Genomic DNA, 22491 nt, shown 5'->3' with positions numbered 1-22491 from the left:
ATCAAATTTCCGTAGACCAAAGATGAATTTGATGCAAACGTTCTGTACCCTTCTTGGCTTATTGAGTTGGTCCTCAGTAATGTTTGTGTAACAACAATCTGCGTAGTCCAAAATAGGAAGTAGAAGAGTTTGACATAACGTGATTTTAGTCTTAATGGGCAGAAAGTGTTTCCAACGTTTTAACAAATGAAATGTGGCGAAAACTTTTCTACTGACTTCAGCAACTTGCATAGTCCAGGATAATGTATTATCGATAAGAAGACCAAGGTTTTTAACGGAACTGCTAAGTGACAAAGGCGTATTGTTAAAGATGATCGCAGGTAGGTTGGCGTAATCAACTTTAGTAAGTAGTTTGGAGCTGCCAATAATAATGACCTGCGATTTATCTGGATTTACAAGAAGCCCGCACGTCTTGCTCCAAGTACAAATTTTATGCAATTCCTGGTTCAGCCTCTCAATAGCCCCTCCGATACCTGTTAAGGGAGCAGAAACGTAGACCTGCAAGTCGTCAGCATAAAGATGAAAGGAAGACGAGAGGAGATGGGATACAGTATTAATAAAAATGGAAAATAAAAGTGGAGAGAGGACACTGCCTTGAGGAACACCAGATGAGAGAGATTGGAGGCTGGATAATTTATTATTAATCCGTACACATTGCTGACGACCAAACAGGTAGCTACGAAACCACTCACATGCATCGGAAGAGATATTAATCGACCGAAGCACTGCCAGCAGGAGATCTAAATCAACCGTATTGAACGCATTACTGAAGTCCAATAATGCCAGGATACTAACATGTCTGTTGTCCATGTTAAAACGTATATCGTCGCATACTTTAAGTAGGGCAGTAGTAGTACTATGACCTCTCCGAAATCCTGATTGGAAATCAGAGAGTACATTGTACTCTGCTAGATACTTTGTTAATTGAAGATGGACAATACGTTCTAACACTTTAGACATAAATGGAAGGATAGATATTGGACGAAAGTGAAAGAAAGATATGGGATTTTTGTTTTTGGGAATAGGAAGGATATAAGCTAAACGCCAAGTGGAAGGGAATTCATTATGGTCAAGGGAGAAATTGAAAATGTGAAATAATATAGGGAGAACATAATCTAACACAGCAAGTATCATTCTACGGTTGGTTCCATCACATCCCGTGGCATCGGATCTTATTGCAAGGATGTTGGCCTTAACGTCACTAGCAGTAATTGGGGAAAAGTGAAAAGAGGGTCTGTTAGGAATAGGCAAGGATCTAAAATGATTTAAAGTACTAATTATATCACTGTTGTTCATTAGGACAGTACTAGCAAAAAATCCGTTCAGAGCATTGAGATCAACAGTATGAGGGATCCTGGATGCTTGTCGTCCAATACCTAGAGATTGTAGGAATTTCCATGTCTGAGAAGAATTGCTGTTCTCAATCTTATCTTGTATATATTTACGTTGAGCATCTCTACATACTTTACGGCACCGATTACGTAAACTCTTATATTTCACGAGGTTGTCAATAGTTGGGTTTAATTTAAATTTTGATTTAGCTCTGTCACGCTTCTTCATTAACTTCCGAATGTCCTGAGATAACCAAGGTGCAGGTAGGTGTTTGAGCTTGATGGGACGGAAAGGAGCATGTTTATCGAAGAGATCATTTAGAGAGGAGTTAAAAAGTTCAAGTTTCTCATCGATAGTAGAAGCGTTTAAAATTGAGTCCCAATTGATAGCACTAAGATCCTGCATAAATTTTTCGTTGTCAAAATGTTTGAAGCTTCGACGCATGACCACAGTGGGTTTAACTTTCGGCGGACGTACTTTGTACGACAGATATATTAGGTCATGGTACGAAAAGGCTTCAGTTCAGTTCAGGCTTAGTTGTCCGTGAATTTCAACATGCTCCAAGGATGAAACAAAGGATAGGTCAAGTTGGCTTGGGATGCAGTTGGGAAAGTAATGAGTGGCATTGGATGGGAGAAAATTTAAATTGGAGCTATTAATTATGTTCAATAAGCGCTTGGCACGAGCGTCATTTTTGATAAGGCAGGTATTGAAGTCGCCCATAATAATAGCATGGTTAACATTAGGCAAGGAATTTTCCAATAGACTTTCGAACGTGTCGAAGTAGTCTATGTGGAGCGAAGGACTGTAAAAAACACCGAGTAGTACCTTAATGTGTCCAAATATAACCTCAATGAGTATGTGCTCGGCGGATTCAGAGTATTGGGAATCGGATTTATTCAGGATAGTGAAAGGAATGTGGTTACGTAAATAAATAGCAACTCCTCCGCCTCCTTTTCCAGTTCGATCATTGCGGATAAGATGAAAGTTAGGTAATGAGAAGGAGGAAGAAGGAAGAGATGGCTCGAGGAATGTTTCGGAGATAAGGATAGCGTGAATATTAGAGTTGCCAAAGGAAGATAAGAGATCAGGATAGTGAGCTGGAATACTCTGCGCATTCAAATGAACAACATTAAAATTTTTTGGGAAAAGAGAGAAGGTTGAATCAAGAGAAGAGGAAAGCGGGATGTAAGTACTATGAAAACTGTCAGCCGAAGAGGAAAGTGATACAAAAGTGTTATCATCGTCTGAGTCAATATTCAGATCGATATTATTAATACTCATACTAAATAAATATAAATATATAAATATATAATAAATATATTTAAAAATAATATATATGTATATTTAAACAAATGTATATAACCCGTAAAAGCTAATTTTATCAGACAAAAACTTACACTTACCAGCACTAACACAAGTTGGTCATAGTTAAATGCATGAAATAGAACAAAAACAGTGCAAACAGCAACACCAAAGCATAGCAAAAACATCAAAAAAAAAAAAAAACATTTAGGCACAAAAATCAATCAAAGGATAGATAATAATTAAATCTCCTCGCTAAGTAGTTAGGTATATTCAGCGAATATTTAAACAATATGACATTTAAACATTTAAACACACTGACAAGTGCTTAAAATGAAAACAAATAGGTATTGATAAAAAACAAATAAATTAAGTTACATTAATTTACAAAATATATATCTATGTTTTATCAAGAAATAACAGTAGATATATGGTATCCATATTTCTGCTTAAAACGGAACGCTTTTGTTTATGGCTCAATATTTGTTTACTCTGTAATCTCATTTGTCAGTTTGACCTTTGAGTTTGACAATCATTATAATGAATGTCGGTATCGGTAAATAAATAAAAGAATTGTGTTCGATAAATTATATCGCGAGTCGAAGTACTGAGATTTAATTATTATTACTCTATAATTCGAATGAGATCTCACAACATGCACACACCGAACAATGTGATTGTGACAAGTAACTAAGATAAATAAATAAAGAGATAAGCGGATAGAATTATTGCAACCGTAATGAAACAGATAAACAAACACCGCAGAAGCAAAATTAATATAAAACTATGACACAAAGATAAGGGATAATTAATAACATAAAACAAAAGAAAAGAAAGTATTACTTTTTGACGGTTCTTTTTGGCCTGATGTTGGAGATTTTCAAGTCTTTTGATGCCAGGGTGCCGCAGCTAGTAGAAGCAGTAGGAGTAGTGTTTACCTCTGTGATGTCGGTGGATGAAGTTAAGGACTTTAATTCAGCCATCGTAGAAATCCTCTTTTAGTGCCATGTGACTCTAAAACTACCACAGTGCCGTTCCTAGTCCAGCACTTTGTGATCCCGAATCGCTGACGAGCCGCAACAGAAACCTCATGACGTTCTTTAGTGAGGAATTCAGATATAGTAATACCAGTATTCCTCAAATTGGTTTTACTGAACCAGACCTTATTTCTAAGGTCAATATCTCGGAATTTGATAAGAACGGCACGTGGCTTGTCAGAGCTGGAGCGGCCGAGACGGTGACAACGGCTTATATCTTCCACTTTCAATTCGGGGATTTTTAGATGTTCAGAAAGAATCTTAACGGTACCTGACACCAATTTTTCTGATTTGCTTTCCTGAATGCCGTGGACAAGAAGATTTTTTCTACGGGATTTCATTTCTAACTCATCATACTTGCCAGCCAAAAGCCCAAGTTGTAACTGAAGCCCCTCTAGAGCAACCATAACAAAACTTCTGAAGACACTGAATTGAGCCGCAATATTGGAAGTAGGACTTGTGGCCGGGATGGAAGCACTTTGAAGATTTTTTTGAAACTCGGCCATTTTATTATCAAAGTGATCTCTGAGTTCAAATATTGTGTGTTTCAAGGACTCCATTGTTCTGCTGCTGTTGTATTGTTTGAACAATTGGAAGAATTTTATGAAAATTTTTATTGTGAATGCGATAGGCATTTAGTGTAGACTATAATTGTTGTCATTAAAGGAATGTAATACTGGTAAGTGACAAGACTTTCACAGCATATTTCTCATTAATTTAATTAAATAAAACGAGAGCATTAAAAAACATGAGTTCACTTATTTTACACCTACCCGCCTAGATATATTTTTTTAATGAAATAATAACTGTAAAAAATAGCACAATCGATGAGAAGTTAGCAATTTTTAGAGATCTGGCTGAGTTAATGTTTTCAGATGATAACGAGCAACCATCTGTACAAAGTTCGAATTCATTTTGGTTTCTAGTTTCTTAGATATATTTTTTTAGTGAAATAATAACTGTAAAAAATAGCACAATCGATGAGAAGTTAGCAATTTTTAGAGATCTGGCTGAGTTAATGTTTTCAAATGATAACGAGCAACCATCTGTTCAAAGTTCGAATTCATTTTGGTTTCTAGTTTCTTAGATATATTTTTTTAATGAAATAATAACTGTAAAAAATAGCACAATCGATGAGAAGTTAGCAAATTTTTAGAGATCTGGCTCAGTTAATGTTTTCAAATGAGAACTAGCAACCATCTGTACAAAGTTCGATTTCATTTTAGTTTCTAGTTTCTTAGATATATTTTTTTAGTGAAATAATAACTGTAAAAAATAGCACAATTGATGAGAAGTTAGCAATTTTTAGAGATCTGGCTGAGTTAATGTTTTCAAATGATAACGAGCAACCATCTGTACAAAGTTCGAATTCATTTTGGTTTCTAGTTTCTTAGATATATTTTTTTAATGAAATAATAACTGTAAAAAATAGCACAATCGATGAGAAGTTAGCAATTTTTAGAGATCTGGCTGAGTTAATGTTTTCAAATGAGAACTAGCAACCATCTGTACAAAGTTCGAATTCATTTTGGTTTCTAGTTTCTTAGATATATTTTTTTAGTGAAATAATAACTGTAAAAAATAGCACAATCGATGAGAAGTTAGCAATTTTTAGAGATCTGGCTGAGTTAATGTTTTCAAATGATAACGAGCAACCACCTGTACAAAGTTCGAATTCATTTTGGTTTCTAGTTTCTTAGATATATTTTTTTAGTGAAATAATAACTGTAAAAAATTGCACAATCGATGAGAAGTTAGCAATTTTTAGAGATCTGGCTGAGTTAATGTTTTCAAATGATAACGAGCAACCATCTGTACAAAGTTCGAATTCATTTTGATTTCTAGTTTCTTAGATATATTTTTTTAATGAAATAATAACTGTAAAAAATAGCACAATCGATGAGAAGTTAGCAATTTTTAGAGATCTGGCTGAGTTAATGTTTTCAAATGAGAACTAGCAACCATCTGTACAAAGTTCGAATTCATTTTGGTTTCTAGTTTCTTAGATATATTTTTTTAGTGAAATAATAACTGTAAAAAATAGCACAATCGATGAGAAGTTAGCAATTTTTAGAGATCTTGCTCAGTTAATGTTTTCAAATGAAAACTAGCAACCATCTGTACAAAGTTCGAATTCATTTTGGTTTCTAGTTTCTTAGATATATTTTTTTAGTGAAATAATAACTGTAAAAAATAGCACAATCGATGAGAAGTTAGCTATTTTGAGAGATCTGGCTGAGTTAATGTTTTCAAATGATAACGAGCAACCATCTGTACAAAGTTCGAATTCATTTTGGTTTCTAGTTTCTTAGATATATTTTTTTAGTGAAATAATAACTGTAAAAAATAGCACAATCGATGAGAAGTTAGCAATTTTTAGAGATCTGGCTGAGTTAATGTTTTCAAATGATAACGAGCAACCATCTGTACAAAGTTCGAATTCATTTTGCTTTCTAGTTTCTTAGATTTTTTTTTTTTTTTTTATTTATAAACACTTTATTGCACACAAAAGACAAAAGATACAGTGTACATAACATTACAAGAACATATAACAAAAAAGAGAAGCGTGCAAAGGCGGTCTTATTGCTTAAAGCAATCTCTTACAGACAACCCTTTAGAGTAAGAATTTGTCTGTGGGAAACGGGATGGTGCAAACAAGCATGTTTTATTCTTAAACAACTAAAAATTAATCTTTAAATAATACAAATAATATATAACAAAATACATATATATAAGTTTAATAAATACATATGTATTATATATACCAAATAATTATATAAATAAAATTATATATATAGCAGAAAGTTATACTAAACATCTATCTATCTATACTAATATATAAAGCGGAAGAGTTTGTTTGTTTGTTTGTTTGTTTGTTTGTTTGTTTAAACGCGCTAATCTCAGGAACTACTGGTCCGATTTGAAAAATTCTTTTTTTGTTGAATAGTCCATATATAGAGGAAGGCTTTAGGCTATATAACATTACGCTGCAACCAATAGGAGCGCAGCGACATTGAGAAATGTTGCAAAAACGGGGAAAATTATTCACATTTATGGACTTTCGATGCGTGCGCAGCATAAACGTTTTAAGTTACTCAAAAAATGTGTATGAAAGATATATTCCTCTTTTAATAATAAAAAAAAAGTCCGTGACACTATATGTCTATTTGTTAAGAGTGTGCTAGCAGGCGGGGCGCGGCGGCGGCTGAGGAGGAGGCGGGTCAGCCCCGCCGCCGCGCTCGCCACTCTCACCCGCGGGTGTAGTTCTGCAAAGTAGCAATGCACATAACGACTTAAAAAAATTAACATTCTTAATAGTTAAATTATTTATCAAAATTAGGTTTTGTTATCAGCTTATTTGCTCATTATTTTTTATCGTTTAAAATCGATTACATTTAAATCATAATCTGCTGTAGTTTTAACTTACGATATAAGATAAAATTTCAATGAACATTCCTTCGTACTTTGCAAGTAAACAATTCAAACGTTTCACGGTATAAATAAGGTATAAAAATTACATTACACACGTAAAAAAGTTCAAATTGGCGAGCGATACTTTCACCGATGCAGATTAATCATCACTGAGAAAATAAATTATGCAAATAAGCAAATAGGTGAATATCGTTTAAAATGACTACACAAATAAATTAGTAGTTCAATATTTCAAGTAATTTCTATTACGTTCAAGCATATTCAACACGGTTGTACTATAATCACCTTATGAAATAATAACACCAAAGGAGAAACAATCTAAACTTCTTATTGTTCGGTTTGTTTATCTTATTACGTTTAAGTTAATATTGTTTGTTTTCAACCGACTTCAAAAAGGAGGAGGTTATCAATTCGTCTGTATTTTTTTTTTTATATGTCTGTTACCTCATAACTTTTCACTGGATTTTGATAATTTTTTTTTGTTTGAAAGGTAGTGCTTCCCGTGGGGCCCCATTTTAATTTTATCCTGTTACGATGATGGTATCCCTATGAAAACGATATAAGTCTTAAATGTGCATTATGTATGTGCGCGATAAATAGGTGAATAACTCAAAATTGTGCCAACCAATTTTAATGATTCTTTTTTTATTATAAAGGATATACTTCAAGGGTACTATGGTGAAAGTTTGGTAAGGTTCTGAGCATAGGATCCATGACAAAGTAACGGTACGGAAGGGAACGGAACAATTCTAAGGAGCACGTTAGCGATAATCGGCCGAATCTTTTAGAAACAAAAATTTTGACAAAAAAAAACCGACTTCAAAAGAGAAAAAAAATAATATGCTCTAAAAAGTAAAAAATAATTGCTTTTTATTCTACAACTTAATAATCAAGTAACTTATTCTACTTACCAATATGTAGGTACGTTCTGTGTTTCCACGCAAGGAGATAAGTATGCTCGGAATCGCTGTAACAGGCTGTGTAGGGATGAACATCGACGCCATATCTATAAGTCAGTTATTGAGGAAAATGACTCAGCCCGAGTTTGGAATTTCCTCAGATCACTAGGAGTTGGGAAACAACAACAAGATCTACATTCTGAAAACATAAATCTAAATTTACTAAATCAGCATTTCTCATCCTCTGTCACTATTGATAATACAACAAAATTAAATACAATTTCTCAAATTTCTTCTTCCACAACTCCTGATCTTCCCTCTTTTCGATTCAGTCAATTCACGTGTAGTGACGTTAAGAAGAATATTCTAGCCGTATCATCTAACAGTGTTGGTTCTGATTGCATTAGTCGCCAAATGGTAATTCCTATTATAGATAATTTAGTTCCTATAATAACAAATATTTTAAATTTTTCCATTGAGAGTGGCACATTTCCTTCTTGTTGGAAAGATGCTTTAATCATTCCCTTGCCAAAAAAACCCACCTCGACTTCCTTTTCCGATCTACGTCCTATATCTATTCTTCCTTTCCTCTCTAAAGTCCTTGAACGTCTAACTTATAATCAACTTAACCTTTTCCTCTGTAGATACAATCTTTTCAATCCCTTTCAATCCGGATTCCGCTCCGGCCATAGTACGACTACGGCATTAGTAAAAATCACTGATGATATTCGCATGGCTAAAGACAAGCGTCAGCTCACTGTTTTGACATTACTCGACTTCAGTAATGCTTTCAATAGTGTAGATTTTGACATCTTGCTTGCAGTATTGCGTTCTCTTAACATTTCTCCTATAACGATTGACTGGTTTCACTCTTACTTGCACGGTCGCCGGCATCGAGTGCGACTTAACGACACTTTTTCTGACTGGACTACTGTCAAAGCCGGCGTACCGCAAGGTGGCGTGATGTCTCCACTCCTATTTTAACTTTTTATTAATACTATTACTAAATATATTTTTTCTTCCTACCACCTGTATGCTGACGATCTCCAGATTTACATGCACACAAGCTTAGAAGATCTGCCTAGTACGATAGGTACCATAAATAAAGACCTCGAACGTATCAACAGATGGAGCAGAGAGTTTGGTTTGCAGGTTAATCCTTCCAAATCGCAATCTATAATTATCGGAAGTCAACAGCTTATTTCGCGGATTAATTACTCGAATGTGCCTCAAATCATTTTTGCCGGTGTCATTATCCCTTACAGTGAAACAGTCAAGAACTTGGGTATAACATTTGATAAATTTTTGTCGTGGGATCCACAGATATGTGAAGTTAGCAGGAATATATTTTCATCAATCGGTTCACTAAGAAGGTTGCGTAATTTTCTTCCTTTTTCAACTAAAGCTGCTCTTGCCCAGTCTCTTCTTCATCCTATCCTTGATTACGCCGATTCTTGCTATCTAGACTTAAGGGAGGATCAGCTGAATAAACTTGAGCGTCTCCAAAACCTCTGTATACGGTTCATATTTGGACTTCGCAAATATGACCACGTCTCTGAGTTTCGTGAAGGGCTCAAGTGGCTTCCCATACGTCTTCGCAGGAGTACGCACATACTATCTCTTCTATATTCTATATTATTTAGTATTTCTATTCTCCCTTCGTATTTAAAGGAAAACTTTGAATTTCTCTGTGACTCCCATAATAAATCGCTTCGTTCCAGTGAACGTCTCACATTGAAAATTCGCAATCACTCCACTACTTATTACAGCAAGTCTTTTTGTATTGAAGCAGCGCGCTTGTGGAATAACCTTCCGTTACACATCAGACATGCGAAACCACTTGAATCTTTTAAAAATAAAGTTAAGGAATACTATTTAAGACTTTAAGTTTGCTGTCAATTACATTATCACTAGCTATTCATATTTGTATTCGATTGTACTCGTACATAAGTTTATGACATGCTGTCTATATATATATGTATGTATGTATGTGTATTTTTTTTTTATATATGTACGTGTATATCTATATATGTATGTATGTATGTTTATTGTTATGTATCTACGTGTATATCTGTATATGTATGTATGTATGTTTTATATGTTTTGATATATATGTATTTGTGTAGTATATTTATCTTGTTTAGTGTAATAATTTGTGTATAAATATAATTTCATATAGTATTTAACTTCTGTGCTGTACACGCGCTTTCCGCTTTTTCACATTAACTCCTCCATGCTGGTTGTCTGGAAGAAATCGCTCTTAAGCGATAAGACCGCCTGTTGTACATTTCTTTATTTTTTTTAATAATGTGTTATTGAATGTAAGTTTTTCTTTTCTCTCGTGTATGTACAATAAAGAGTTATTATTATTATTATTATTATTATTACCTATCCACTTTAAATCTAACTTAACACAAACCTATGAATAACAAACAATGATCACAATATTTTTTAGATTTATACTATGTAAAATGAAATTAAAAATATTTAGACTATTTAAAAGTCAGCAAAGTTATTACGATAATATATTATAGTTAAAATTATTGTTATTTTTGGAGGCGGTGTCAGCCAAGGTAGGTTTGTAAATATATGATATACTCCAAATTTGTAAATCTGGTCTATCGATAAATACACTTCTTCTTGATGTTTTTTTAAACCCTATACGTACATAGTGGTCCTATATAATGACAGAAAATTGGAATCAAAATTGAGTGTTTAAGCAAACATGTCTACCGTCAGGTATTACAATTCATGAACTTTTCTCCTAATCCAAGACAAAGAAAAGTCATTCAGATTTACTATTACATTTCCTGTTGAATGTTTTGTTTGTTTTGGCAGAGTATGAATTTTGTTTGTAATTTATTTATTTACAATTGACTTTTTCTTTTGTCTTACATCCAGATGTCGATACACCTGCATCGAATTGTTAACAAAAAAAATATTCGCATTCGTACACTATTGTACAATATTTCTTTTATGTTTAAGAAAAGGAGTTTCTCAATTCTTTAAACCCGAGCGGCCTTCCACCACATTCCCTGAAGTTAAAAATAGGTGCTGCGATAATTTTACTCAGAAATCTTAAACCACCAAATTTATGTAACGGGACCCGCCTTCAAGTAAAATTCCTTCGCAATAACGTGATCGTTGCAACAGTTTTGACTGGTCCGGCAGTTGGTCAAACAGTGCTTATACCTCGCATCCCAATGATTCCAAATGATTTACCTTTTGATTTTAAAAGAATTCAATTTCCCATTAAGTTATCTTTTGCCGTAACCATTAATAAATCACAGGGCCAAACATTTAAACACGTAGGAATCGATTTACGTCAAGACTGCTTTTCACACGGCCAACTATATGTCGCGTTGTCAAGATCGGGTTGCGGGCAAAATCAGTATGTTCTTCTACCACAAGAAAATAAAACTAAAAATATAATCTACGGTGAAGTACTGTAAAACATATTATTAAATCTTATTGATCAACCTGAAATCTTAAATCTTTTAAAAATCTTAAAACCAACGTGAGCAATCAAACGATAATCATGATAGTGTTTCCGACAACTACGCGAACGAAGTCGCGGGCACAGCTAGTATAGAATAAAAATAAAACTTACGTACATAAAATATAATACTTAATAAATAAATACTAATAGTATGATAATATAGGAAATAGTATTTACGCAGATTGAATAGATAAATAATACTTATGTCACCTATTTTTAAATATATAAATTGACTCAGATTGACGAATATCGGTAGGTAGCGTATTCCATAGCTTTGCAGCTGTCATCGTAAAGGATTCACTATAGAAGTGGGTATGAGCGACCGGCAGTGACAGTTTGTTGTCAGAGCGTGACCGCAGTTCATGTGGATAGCTGACGTCAGTACCCACAAAACAGAACCGTTCCTTCAAATACGCGGGAAGAAGAGGATTATAGAGGATAGAGTAAAGAAGAGATAACATGTGCAAGTTGCGACGATGTCGAATAGTAAGCCACTTAAGTTGCGCCCGATATTCGGAGACGTGATCAAATTTCCGTAGACCAAAGATGAATTTGATGCAAACGTTCTGTAACCTTTCTAGCTTATTGAGTTGGTCCTCAGTAATGTTTGTGTAACAACAATCTGCGTAGTCCAAAATAGGAAGTAGAAGAGTTTGACATAACGTGATTTTAGTCTTAATGGGCAGAAAGTGTTTCCAACGTTTTAACAAATGAAATGTGGCGAAAACTTTTCTACTGACTTCAGCAACTTGCACAGTCCAGGATAATGTATTATCGATAAGAAGACCAAGGTTTTTAACGGAACTGCTAAGTGACAAAGGCGTATTGTTAAAGATGATCGCAGGTAGGTTGGCGTAATCAACTTTAGTAAGTAGTTTGGAGCTGCCAATAATAATGACCTGCGATTTATCTGGATTTACAAGAAGCCCGCACGTCTTGCTCCAAGTACAAATTTTATGCAATTCCTGGTTCAGCCTCTCAATAGCCCCTCCGATACCTGTTAAGGGAGCAGAAACGTAGACCTGCAAGTCGTCAGCATAAAGATGAAAGGAAGACGAGAGGAGATGGGATACAGTATTAATAAAAATGGAAAATAAAAGTGGAGAGAGGACACTGCCTTGAGGAACACCAGATGAGAGAGATTGGAGGCTGGATAATTTATTATTAATCCGTACACATTGCTGACGACCAAACAGGTAGCTACGAAACCACTCACATGCATCGGAAGAGATATTAATCGACCGAAGCACTGCCAGCAGGAGATCTAAATCAACCGTATTGAACGCATTACTGAAGTCCAATAATGCCAGGATACTAACATGTCTGTTGTCCATGTTAAAACGTATATCGTCGCATACTTTAAGTAGGGCAGTAGTAGTACTATGACCTCTCCGAAATCCTGATTGGAAATCAGAGAGTACATTGTACTCTGCTAGATACTTTGTTAATTGAAGATGGACAATACGTTCTAACACTTTAGACAGAAATGGAAGGATAGATATTGGACGAAAGTGAAAGAAAGATATGGGATTTTTGTTTTTGGGAATAGGAAGGATATAAGCTAAACGCCAAGTGGAAGGGAATTCATTATGGTCAAGGGAGAAATTGAAAATGTGAAATAATATAGGGAGAACATAATCTAACACAGCAAGTATCATTCTACGTTTGATTCCATCACATCCCGTGGCATCGGATCTTATTGCAAGGATGTTGGCCTTAACGTCACTAGCAGTAATTGGGGAAAAGTGAAAAGAGGGTCTGTTAGGAATAGGCAAGGATCTAAAATGATTTAAAGTACTAATTATATCACTGTTGTTCATAAGGACAGTACTAGCAAAAAATCCGTTCAGAGCATTGAGATCAACAGTATGAGGGATCCTGGATGCTTGTCGTCCAATACCTAGAGATTGTAGGAATTTCCATGTCCGAGAAGAATTGCTGTTCTCAATCTTATCTTGTATATATTTACGTTGAGCATCTCTACATACTTTACGGCACCGATTACGTAAACTCTTATATTTCACGAGGTTGTCAATAGTTGGGTTTAATTTAAATTTTGATTTAGCTCTGTCACGCTTCTTCATTAACTTCCGAATGTCCTGAGATAACCAAGGTGCAGGTAGGTGTTTGAGCTTGATGGGACGGAAAGGAGCATGTTTATCGAAGAGATCATTTAGAGAGGAGTTAAAAAGTTCAAGTTTCTCATCGATAGTAGAAGCGTTTAAAATTGAGTCCCAATTGATAGCACTAAGATCCTGCATAAATTTTTCGTTGTCAAAATGTTTGAAGCTTCGACGCATGACCACAGTGGGTTTAACTTTCGGCGGACGTACTTTGTACGACAGATATATTAGGTCATGGTACGAAAAGGCTTCAGTTCAGTTCTGGCTTAGTTGTCCGTGAATTTCAACATGCTCCAAGGATGAAACAAAGGATAGGTCAAGTTGGCTTGGGATGCAGTTGGGAAAGTAATGAGTGGCATTGGATGGGAGAAAATTTAAATTGGAGCTATTAATTATGTTCAATAAGCGCTTGGCACGAGCGTCATTTTTGATAAGGCAGGTATTGAAGTCGCCCATAATAATAGCATGGTTAACATTAGGCAAGGAATTTTCCAATAGACTTTCGAACGTGTCGAAGTAGTCTATGTGGAGCGAAGGACTGTAAAAAACACCGAGTAGTACCTTAATGTGTCCAAATATAACCTCAATGAGTATGTGCTCGGCGGATTCAGAGTATTGGGAATCGGATTTATTCAGGATAGTGAAAGGAATGTGGTTACGTAAATAAATAGCAACTCCTCCGCCTCCTTTTCCAGTTCGATCATTGCGGATAAGATGAAAGTTAGGTAATGAGAAGGAGGAAGAAGGAAGAGATGGCTCGAGGAATGTTTCGGAGATAAGGATAGCGTGAATATTAGAGTTGCCAAAGGAAGATAAGAGATCAGGATAGTGAGCTGGAATACTCTGCGCATTCAAATGAACAACATTAAAAATTTTTGGGAAAAGAGAGAAGGTTGAATCAAGAGAAGAGGAAAGCGGGATGTAAGTACTATGAAAACTGTCAGCCGAAGAGGAAAGTGATACAAAAGTGTTATCATCGTCTGAGTCAATATTCAGATCGATATTATTAATACTCATACTAAATAAATATAAATATATATATATAATAAATATATTTAAAAATAATATATATTTATATTTAAACAAATGTATATAACCCGTAAAAGCTAATTTTATCAGACAAAAACTTACACTTACCAGCACTAACACAAGTTGGTCATAGTTAAATGCATGAAATAGAACAAAAACAGTGCAAACAGCAACACCAAAGCATAGCAAAAACGTCAAAAAAAAAAAAAAAAACATTTAGGCACAAAAATCAATCAAAGGATAGATAATAATTAAATCTCCTCGCTTAGTAGTTAGGTATATTCAGCGAATATTTAAACAATATGACATTTAAACATTTAAACACAATGACAAGTGCTTAAAATGAAAACAAATAGGTATTGATAAAAAACAAATAAATTAAGTTACATTAATTTACAAAATATATATCTATGTTTTATCAAGAAATAACAGTAGATATATGGTATCCATATTTCTGTTTAAAGCGGAACGCTTTTGTTTATGGCTCAATATTTGTTTACTCTGTAATCTCATTTGTCAGTTTGACCTTTGAGTTTGACAATCATTATAATGAATGTCGGTATCGGTAAATAAATAAAAGAATTGTGTTCGATAAATTATATCGCGAGTCGAAGTACTGAGATTTAATTATTATTACTCTATAATTCGAATGAGATCTCACAACATGCACACACCGAACAATGTGATTGTGACAAGTAACTAAGATAAATAAATAAAGAGATAAGCGGATAGAATTATTGCAACCGTAATGAAACAGATAAACAAACACCGCAGAAGCAAAATTAATATAAAACTATGACACAAAGATAAGGGATAATTAATAACATAAAACAAAAGAAAAGAAAGTATTACTTTTTGACGGTTCTTTTTGGCCTGATGTTGGAGATTTTCAAGTCTTTTGATGCCAGGGTGCCGCAGCTAGTAGAAGCAGTAGGAGTAGTGTTTACCTCTGTGATGTCGGTGGATGAAGTTAAGGACTTTAATTCAGCCATCGTAGAAATCCTCTTCTTAGTGCCATGTGACTCTAAAACTACCACAGTGCCGTTCCTAGTCCAGCACTTTGTGATCCCGAATCGCTGACGAGCCGCAACAGAAACCTCATGACGTTCTTTAGTGAGGAATTCAGATATAGTAATACCAGTATTCCTCAAATTGGTTTTACTGAACCAGACCTTATTTCTAAGGTCAATATCTCGGAATTTGATAAGAACGGCACGTGGCTTGTCAGAGCTGGAGCGGCCGAGACGGTGACAACGGCTTATATCTTCCACTTTCAATTCGGGGATTTTTAGATGTTCAGAAAGAATCTTAACGGTACCTGACACCAATTTTTCTGATTTGCTTTCCTGAATGCCGTGGACAAGAAGAATTTTTCTACGGGATTTCATTTCTAACTCATCATACTTGCCAGCCAAAAGCCCAAGTCGTAACTGAAGCCCCTCTAGAGCACCCATAACAAAACTTCTGAAGACACTGAATTGAGCCGCAATATTGGAAGTAGGACTTGTGGCCGGGATGGAAGCACTTTGAAGATTTTTTTGAAACTCGGCCATTTTATTATCAAAGTGATCTCTGAGTTCAAATATTGTGTGTTTCAAGGACTCCATTGTTCTGCTGCTGTTGTATTGTTTGAACAATTGGAAGAATTTTATGAAAATTTTTATTGTGAATGCGATAGGCGTTTAGTGTAGACTATAATTGTTGTCATTAAAGGAATGTAATACTGGTAAGTGACAAGACTTTCACAGCATATTTCTCATTAATTTAATTAAATAAAACGAGAGCATTAAAAAACATGAGTTCACTTATTTTACACCTACCCGCCTAGATATATTTTTTGAATGAAATAATAACTGTAAAAAATAGCACAATCGATGAGAAGTTAGCAATTTTTAGAGATCTGGCTGAGTTAATGTTTTCAGATGATAACGAGCAACCATCTGTACAAAGTTCGAATTCATTTTGGTTTCTAGTTTCTTAGATATATTTTTTTAGTGAAATAATAACTGTAAAAAATAGCACAATCGATGAGAAGTTAGCAATTTTTAGAGATCTGGCTGAGTTAATGTTTTCAAATAAGAACTAGCAACCATCTGTACAAAGTTCGAATTCATTTTGGTTTCTAGTTTCTTAGATATTTTTTTTAAATGAAATAATAACTGTAAAAAATAGCATAATCGATGAGAAGTTATCATATTTTGAGAGATCTGGCTCAGTTAATGTTTTCAAATGATAACGAGCAACCATCTGTACAAAGTTCGAATTCATTTTGGTTTCTAGTTTCTTAGATATATTTTTTTAGTGAAATAATAACTGTAAAAAATAGCACAATCGATGAGAAGTTAGCAATTTTTAGAGATCTGGCTCAGTTAATGTTTTCAAATGAGAACTAGCAACCATCTGTACAAAGTTCGATTTCATTTTGGTTTCTAGTTTCTTAGATATATTTTTTTAGTGAAATAATAACTGTAAAAAATAGCACAATCGATGAGAAGTTAGCAATTTTTAGAGATCTGGCTGAGTTAATGTTTTCAAATGATAACGAGCAACCATCTGTACAAAGTTCGAATTCATTTTGGTTTCTAGTTTCTTAGATATATTTTTTTAATGAAATAATAACTGTAAAAAATAGCACAATCGATGAGAAGTTAGCAATTTTTAGAGATCTTGCTCAGTTAATGTTTTCAAATGAAAACTAGCAACCATCTGTACAAAGTTCGAATTCATTTTGGTTTCTAGTTTCTTAGATATATTTTTTTAGTGAAATAATAACTGTAAAAAATAGCACAATCGATGAGAAGTTAGCTATTTTTAGAGATCTGGCTGAGTTAATGTTTTCAAATGATAACGAGCAACCATCTGTACAAAGTTCGAATTCATTTTGGTTTCTAGTTTCTTAGATATATTTTTTTAGTGAAATAATAACTGTAAAAAATAGCACAATCGATGAGAAGTTAGCAATTTTTAGAGATCTGGCTGAGTTAATGTTTTCAAATGAGAACTAGCAACCATCTGTACAAAGTTCGAATTCATTTTGGTTTCTAGTTTCTTAGATATATTTTTTTAGTGAAATAATAACTGTAAAAAATAGCACAATCGATGAGAAGTTAGCAATTTTTAGAGATCTTGCTCAGTTAATGTTTTCAAATGAAAACTAGCAACCATCTGTACAAAGTTCGAATTCATTTTGGTTTCTAGTTTCTTAGATATATTTTTTTAGTGAAATAATAACTGTAAAAAATAGCACAATCGATGAGAAGTTAGCTATTTTTAGAGATCTGGCTGAGTTAATGTTTTCAAATGATAACGAGCAACCATCTGTACAAAGTTCGAATTCATTTTGGTTTCTAGTTTCTTAGATATATTTTTTTAGTGAAATAATAACTGTAAAAAATAGCACAATCGATGAGAAGTTAGCAATTTTTAGAGATCTGGCTGAGTTAATGTTTTCAAATGATAACGAGCAACCATCTGTACAAAGTTCGAATTCATTTTGGTTTCTAGTTTCTTAGATATATTTTTTTAATGAAATAATAACTGTAAAAAATAGCACAATCGATGAGAAGTTAGCAATTTTTAGAGATCTGGCTCAGTTAATGTTTTCAAATGAGAACTAGCAACCATCTGTACAAAGTTCGATTTCATTTTAGTTTCTAGTTTCTTAGATATATTTTTTTAGTGAAATAATAACTGTAAAAAATAGCACAATCGATGAGAAGTTAGCAATTTTTAGAGATCTGGCTGAGTTAATGTTTTCAAATTATAACGAGCAACCATCTGTACAAAGTTCGAATTCATTTTGGTTTCTAGTTTCTTAGATATATTTTTTTAATGAAATAATAACTGTAAAAAATAGCACAATCGATGAGAAGTTAGCAATGTTTAGAGATCTGGCTGAGTTAATGTTTTCAAATGAGAACTAGCAACCATCTGTACAAAGTTCGAATTCATTTTGGTTTCTAGTTTCTTAGATATATTTTTTTAGTGAAATAATAACTGTAAAAAATAGCACAATCGATGAGAAGTTAGCAATTTTTAGAGATCTGGCTGAGTTAATGTTTTCAAATGATAACGAGCAACCACCTGTACAAAGTTCGAATTCATTTTGGTTTCTAGTTTCTTAGATATATTTTTTTAGTGAAATAATAACTGTAAAAAATTGCACAATCGATGAGAAGTTAGCAATTTTTAGAGATCTGGCTGAGTTAATGTTTTCAAATGATAACGAGCAACCATCTGTACAAAGTTCGAATTCATTTTGGTTTCTAGTTTCTTAGATATATTTTTTTAATGAAATAATAACTGTAAAAAATAGCACAATCGATGAGAAGTTAGCAATTTTTAGAGATCTGGCTCAGTTAATGTTTTCAAATGAGAACTAGCAACCATCTGTACAAAGTTCGATTTCATTTTGGTTTCTAGTTTCTTAGATATATTTTTTTAGTGAAATAATAACTGTAAAAAATAGCACAATCGATGAGAAGTTAGCAATTTTTAGAGATCTGGCTGAGTTAATGTTTTCAAATGATAACGAGCAACCATCTGTACAAAGTTCGAATTCATTTTGGTTTCTAGTTTCTTAGATATATTTTTTTAATGAAATAATAACTGTAAAAAATAGCACAATCGATGAGAAGTTAGCAATTTTTAGAGATCTGGCTGAGTTAATGTTTTCAAATGAGAACTAGCAACCATCTGTACAAAGTTCGAATTCATTTTGGTTTCTAGTTTCTTAGATATATTTTTTTAGTGAAATAATAACTGTAAAAAATAGCACAATCGATGAGAAGTTAGCAATTTTTAGAGATCTTGCTCAGTTAATGTTTTCAAATGAAAACTAGCAACCATCTGTACAAAGTTCGAATTCATTTTGGTTTCTAGTTTCTTAGATATATTTTTTTAGTGAAATAATAACTGTAAAAAATAGCACAATCGATGAGAAGTTAGCTATTTTTAGAGATCTGGCTGAGTTAATGTTTTCAAATGATAACGAGCAACCATCTGTACAAAGTTCGAATTCATTTTGGTTTCTAGTTTCTTAGATATATTTTTTTAGTGAAATAATAACTGTAAAAAATAGCACAATCGATGAGAAGTTAGCAATTTTTAGAGATCTGGCTGAGTTAATGTTTTCAAATGATAACGAGCAACCACCTGTACAAAGTTCGAATTCATTTTGGTTTCTAGTTTCTTAGATATATTTTTTTAGTGAAATAATAACTGTAAAAAATTGCACAATCGATGAGAAGTTAGCAATTTTTAGAGATCTGGCTGAGTTAATGTTTTCAAATGATAACGAGCAACCATCTGTACAAAGTTCGAATTCATTTTGGTTTCTAGTTTCTTAGATATATTTTTTTAATGAAATAATAACTGTAAAAAATAGCACAATCGATGAGAAGTTAGCAATTTTTAGAGATCTGGCTCAGTTAATGTTTTCAAATGAGAACTAGCAACCATCTGTACAAAGTTCGATTTCATTTTGGTTTCTAGTTTCTTAGATATATTTTTTTAGTGAAATAATAACTGTAAAAAATAGCACAATCGATGAGAAGTTAGCAATTTTTAGAGATCTGGCTGAGTTAATGTTTTCAAATGATAACGAGCAACCATCTGTACAAAGTTCGAATTCATTTTGGTTTCTAGTTTCTTAGATATATTTTTTTAATGAAATAATAACTGTAAAAAATAGCACAATCGATGAGAAGTTAGCAATTTTTAGAGATCTGGCTGAGTTAATGTTTTCAAATGAGAACTAGCAACCATCTGTACAAAGTTCGAATTCATTTTGGTTTCTAGTTTCTTAGATATATTTTTTTAGTGAAATAATAACTGTAAAAAATAGCACAATCGATGAGAAGTTAGCAATTTTTAGAGATCTTGCTCAGTTAATGTTTTCAAATGAAAACTAGCAACCATCTGTACAAAGTTCGAATTCATTTTGGTTTCTAGTTTCTTAGATATATTTTTTTAGTGAAATAATAACTGTAAAAAATAGCACAATCGATGAGAAGTTAGCTATTTTTAGAGATCTGGCTGAGTTAATGTTTTCAAATGATAACGAGCAACCATCTGTACAAAGTTCGAATTCATTTTGGTTTCTAGTTTCTTAGATATATTTTTTTAGTGAAATAATAACTGTAAAAAATAGCACAATCGATGAGAAGTTAGCAATTTTTAGAGATCTGGCTGAGTTAATGTTTTCAAATGAGAACTAGCAACCATCTGTACAAAGTTCGAATTCATTTTGGTTTCTAGTTTCTTAGATATATTTTTTTAGTGAAATAATAACTGTAAAAAATAGCACAATCGATGAGAAGTTAGCAATTTTTAGAGATCTTGCTCAGTTAATGTTTTCAAATGATAACGAGCAACCACCTGTACAAAGTTCGAATTCATTTTGGTTTCTAGTTTCTTAGATATATTTTTTTAGTGAAATAATAACTGTAAAAAATTGCACAATCGATGAGAAGTTAGCAATTTTTAGAGATCTGGCTGAGTTAATGTTTTCAAATGATAACGAGCAACCATCTGTACAAAGTTCGAATTCATTTTGGTTTCTAGTTTCTTAGATATATTTTTTTAATGAAATAATAACTGTAAAAAATAGCACAATCGATGAGAAGTTAGCAATTTTTAGAGATCTGGCTCAGTTAATGTTTTCAAATGAGAACTAGCAACCATCTGTACAAAGTTCGATTTCATTTTGGTTTCTAGTTTCTTAGATATATTTTTTTAGTGAAATAATAACTGTAAAAAATAGCACAATCGATGAGAAGTTAGCAATTTTTAGAGATCTGGCTGAGTTAATGTTTTCAAATGATAACGAGCAACCATCTGTACAAAGTTCGAATTCATTTTGGTTTCTAGTTTCTTAGATATATTTTTTTAATGAAATAATAACTGTAAAAAATAGCACAATCGATGAGAAGTTAGCAATTTTTAGAGATCTGGCTGAGTTAATGTTTTCAAATGAGAACTAGCAACCATCTGTACAAAGTTCGAATTCATTTTGGTTTCTAGTTTCTTAGATATATTTTTTTAGTGAAATAATAACTGTAAAAAATAGCACAATCGATGAGAAGTTAGCAATTTTTAGAGATCTTGCTCAGTTAATGTTTTCAAATGAAAACTAGCAACCATCTGTACAAAGTTCGAATTCATTTTGGTTTCTAGTTTCTTAGATATATTTTTTTAGTGAAATAATAACTGTAAAAAATAGCACAATCGATGAGAAGTTAGCTATTTTTAGAGATCTGGCTGAGTTAATGTTTTCAAATGATAACGAGCAACCATCTGTACAAAGTTCGAATTCATTTTGGTTTCTAGTTTCTTAGATATATTTTTTTAGTGAAATAATAACTGTAAAAAATAGCACAATCGATGAGAAGTTAGCAATTTTTAGAGATCTGGCTGAGTTAATGTTTTCAAATGAGAACTAGCAACCATCTGTACAAAGTTCGAATTCATTTTGGTTTCTAGTTTCTTAGATATATTTTTTTAGTGAAATAATAACTGTAAAAAATAGCACAATCGATGAGAAGTTAGCAATTTTTAGAGATCTTGCTCAGTTAATGTTTTCAAATGAAAACTAGCAACCATCTGTACAAAGTTCGAATTCATTTTGGTTTCTAGTTTCTTAGATATATTTTTTTAGTGAAATAATAACTGTAAAAAATAGCACAATCGATGAGAAGTTAGCTATTTTTAGAGATCTGGCTGAGTTAATGTTTTCAAATGATAACGAGCAACCATCTGTACAAAGTTCGAATTCATTTTGGTTTCTAGTTTCTTAGATATATTTTTTTAGTGAAATAATAACTGTAAAAAATAGC

Source organism: Vanessa tameamea, chromosome W, assembly GCF_037043105.1.
Source record: "Vanessa tameamea isolate UH-Manoa-2023 chromosome W, ilVanTame1 primary haplotype, whole genome shotgun sequence".
Taxonomy (NCBI): domain Eukaryota; kingdom Metazoa; phylum Arthropoda; class Insecta; order Lepidoptera; family Nymphalidae; genus Vanessa; species Vanessa tameamea.
This window is presented reverse-complemented; position numbering follows the sequence as displayed.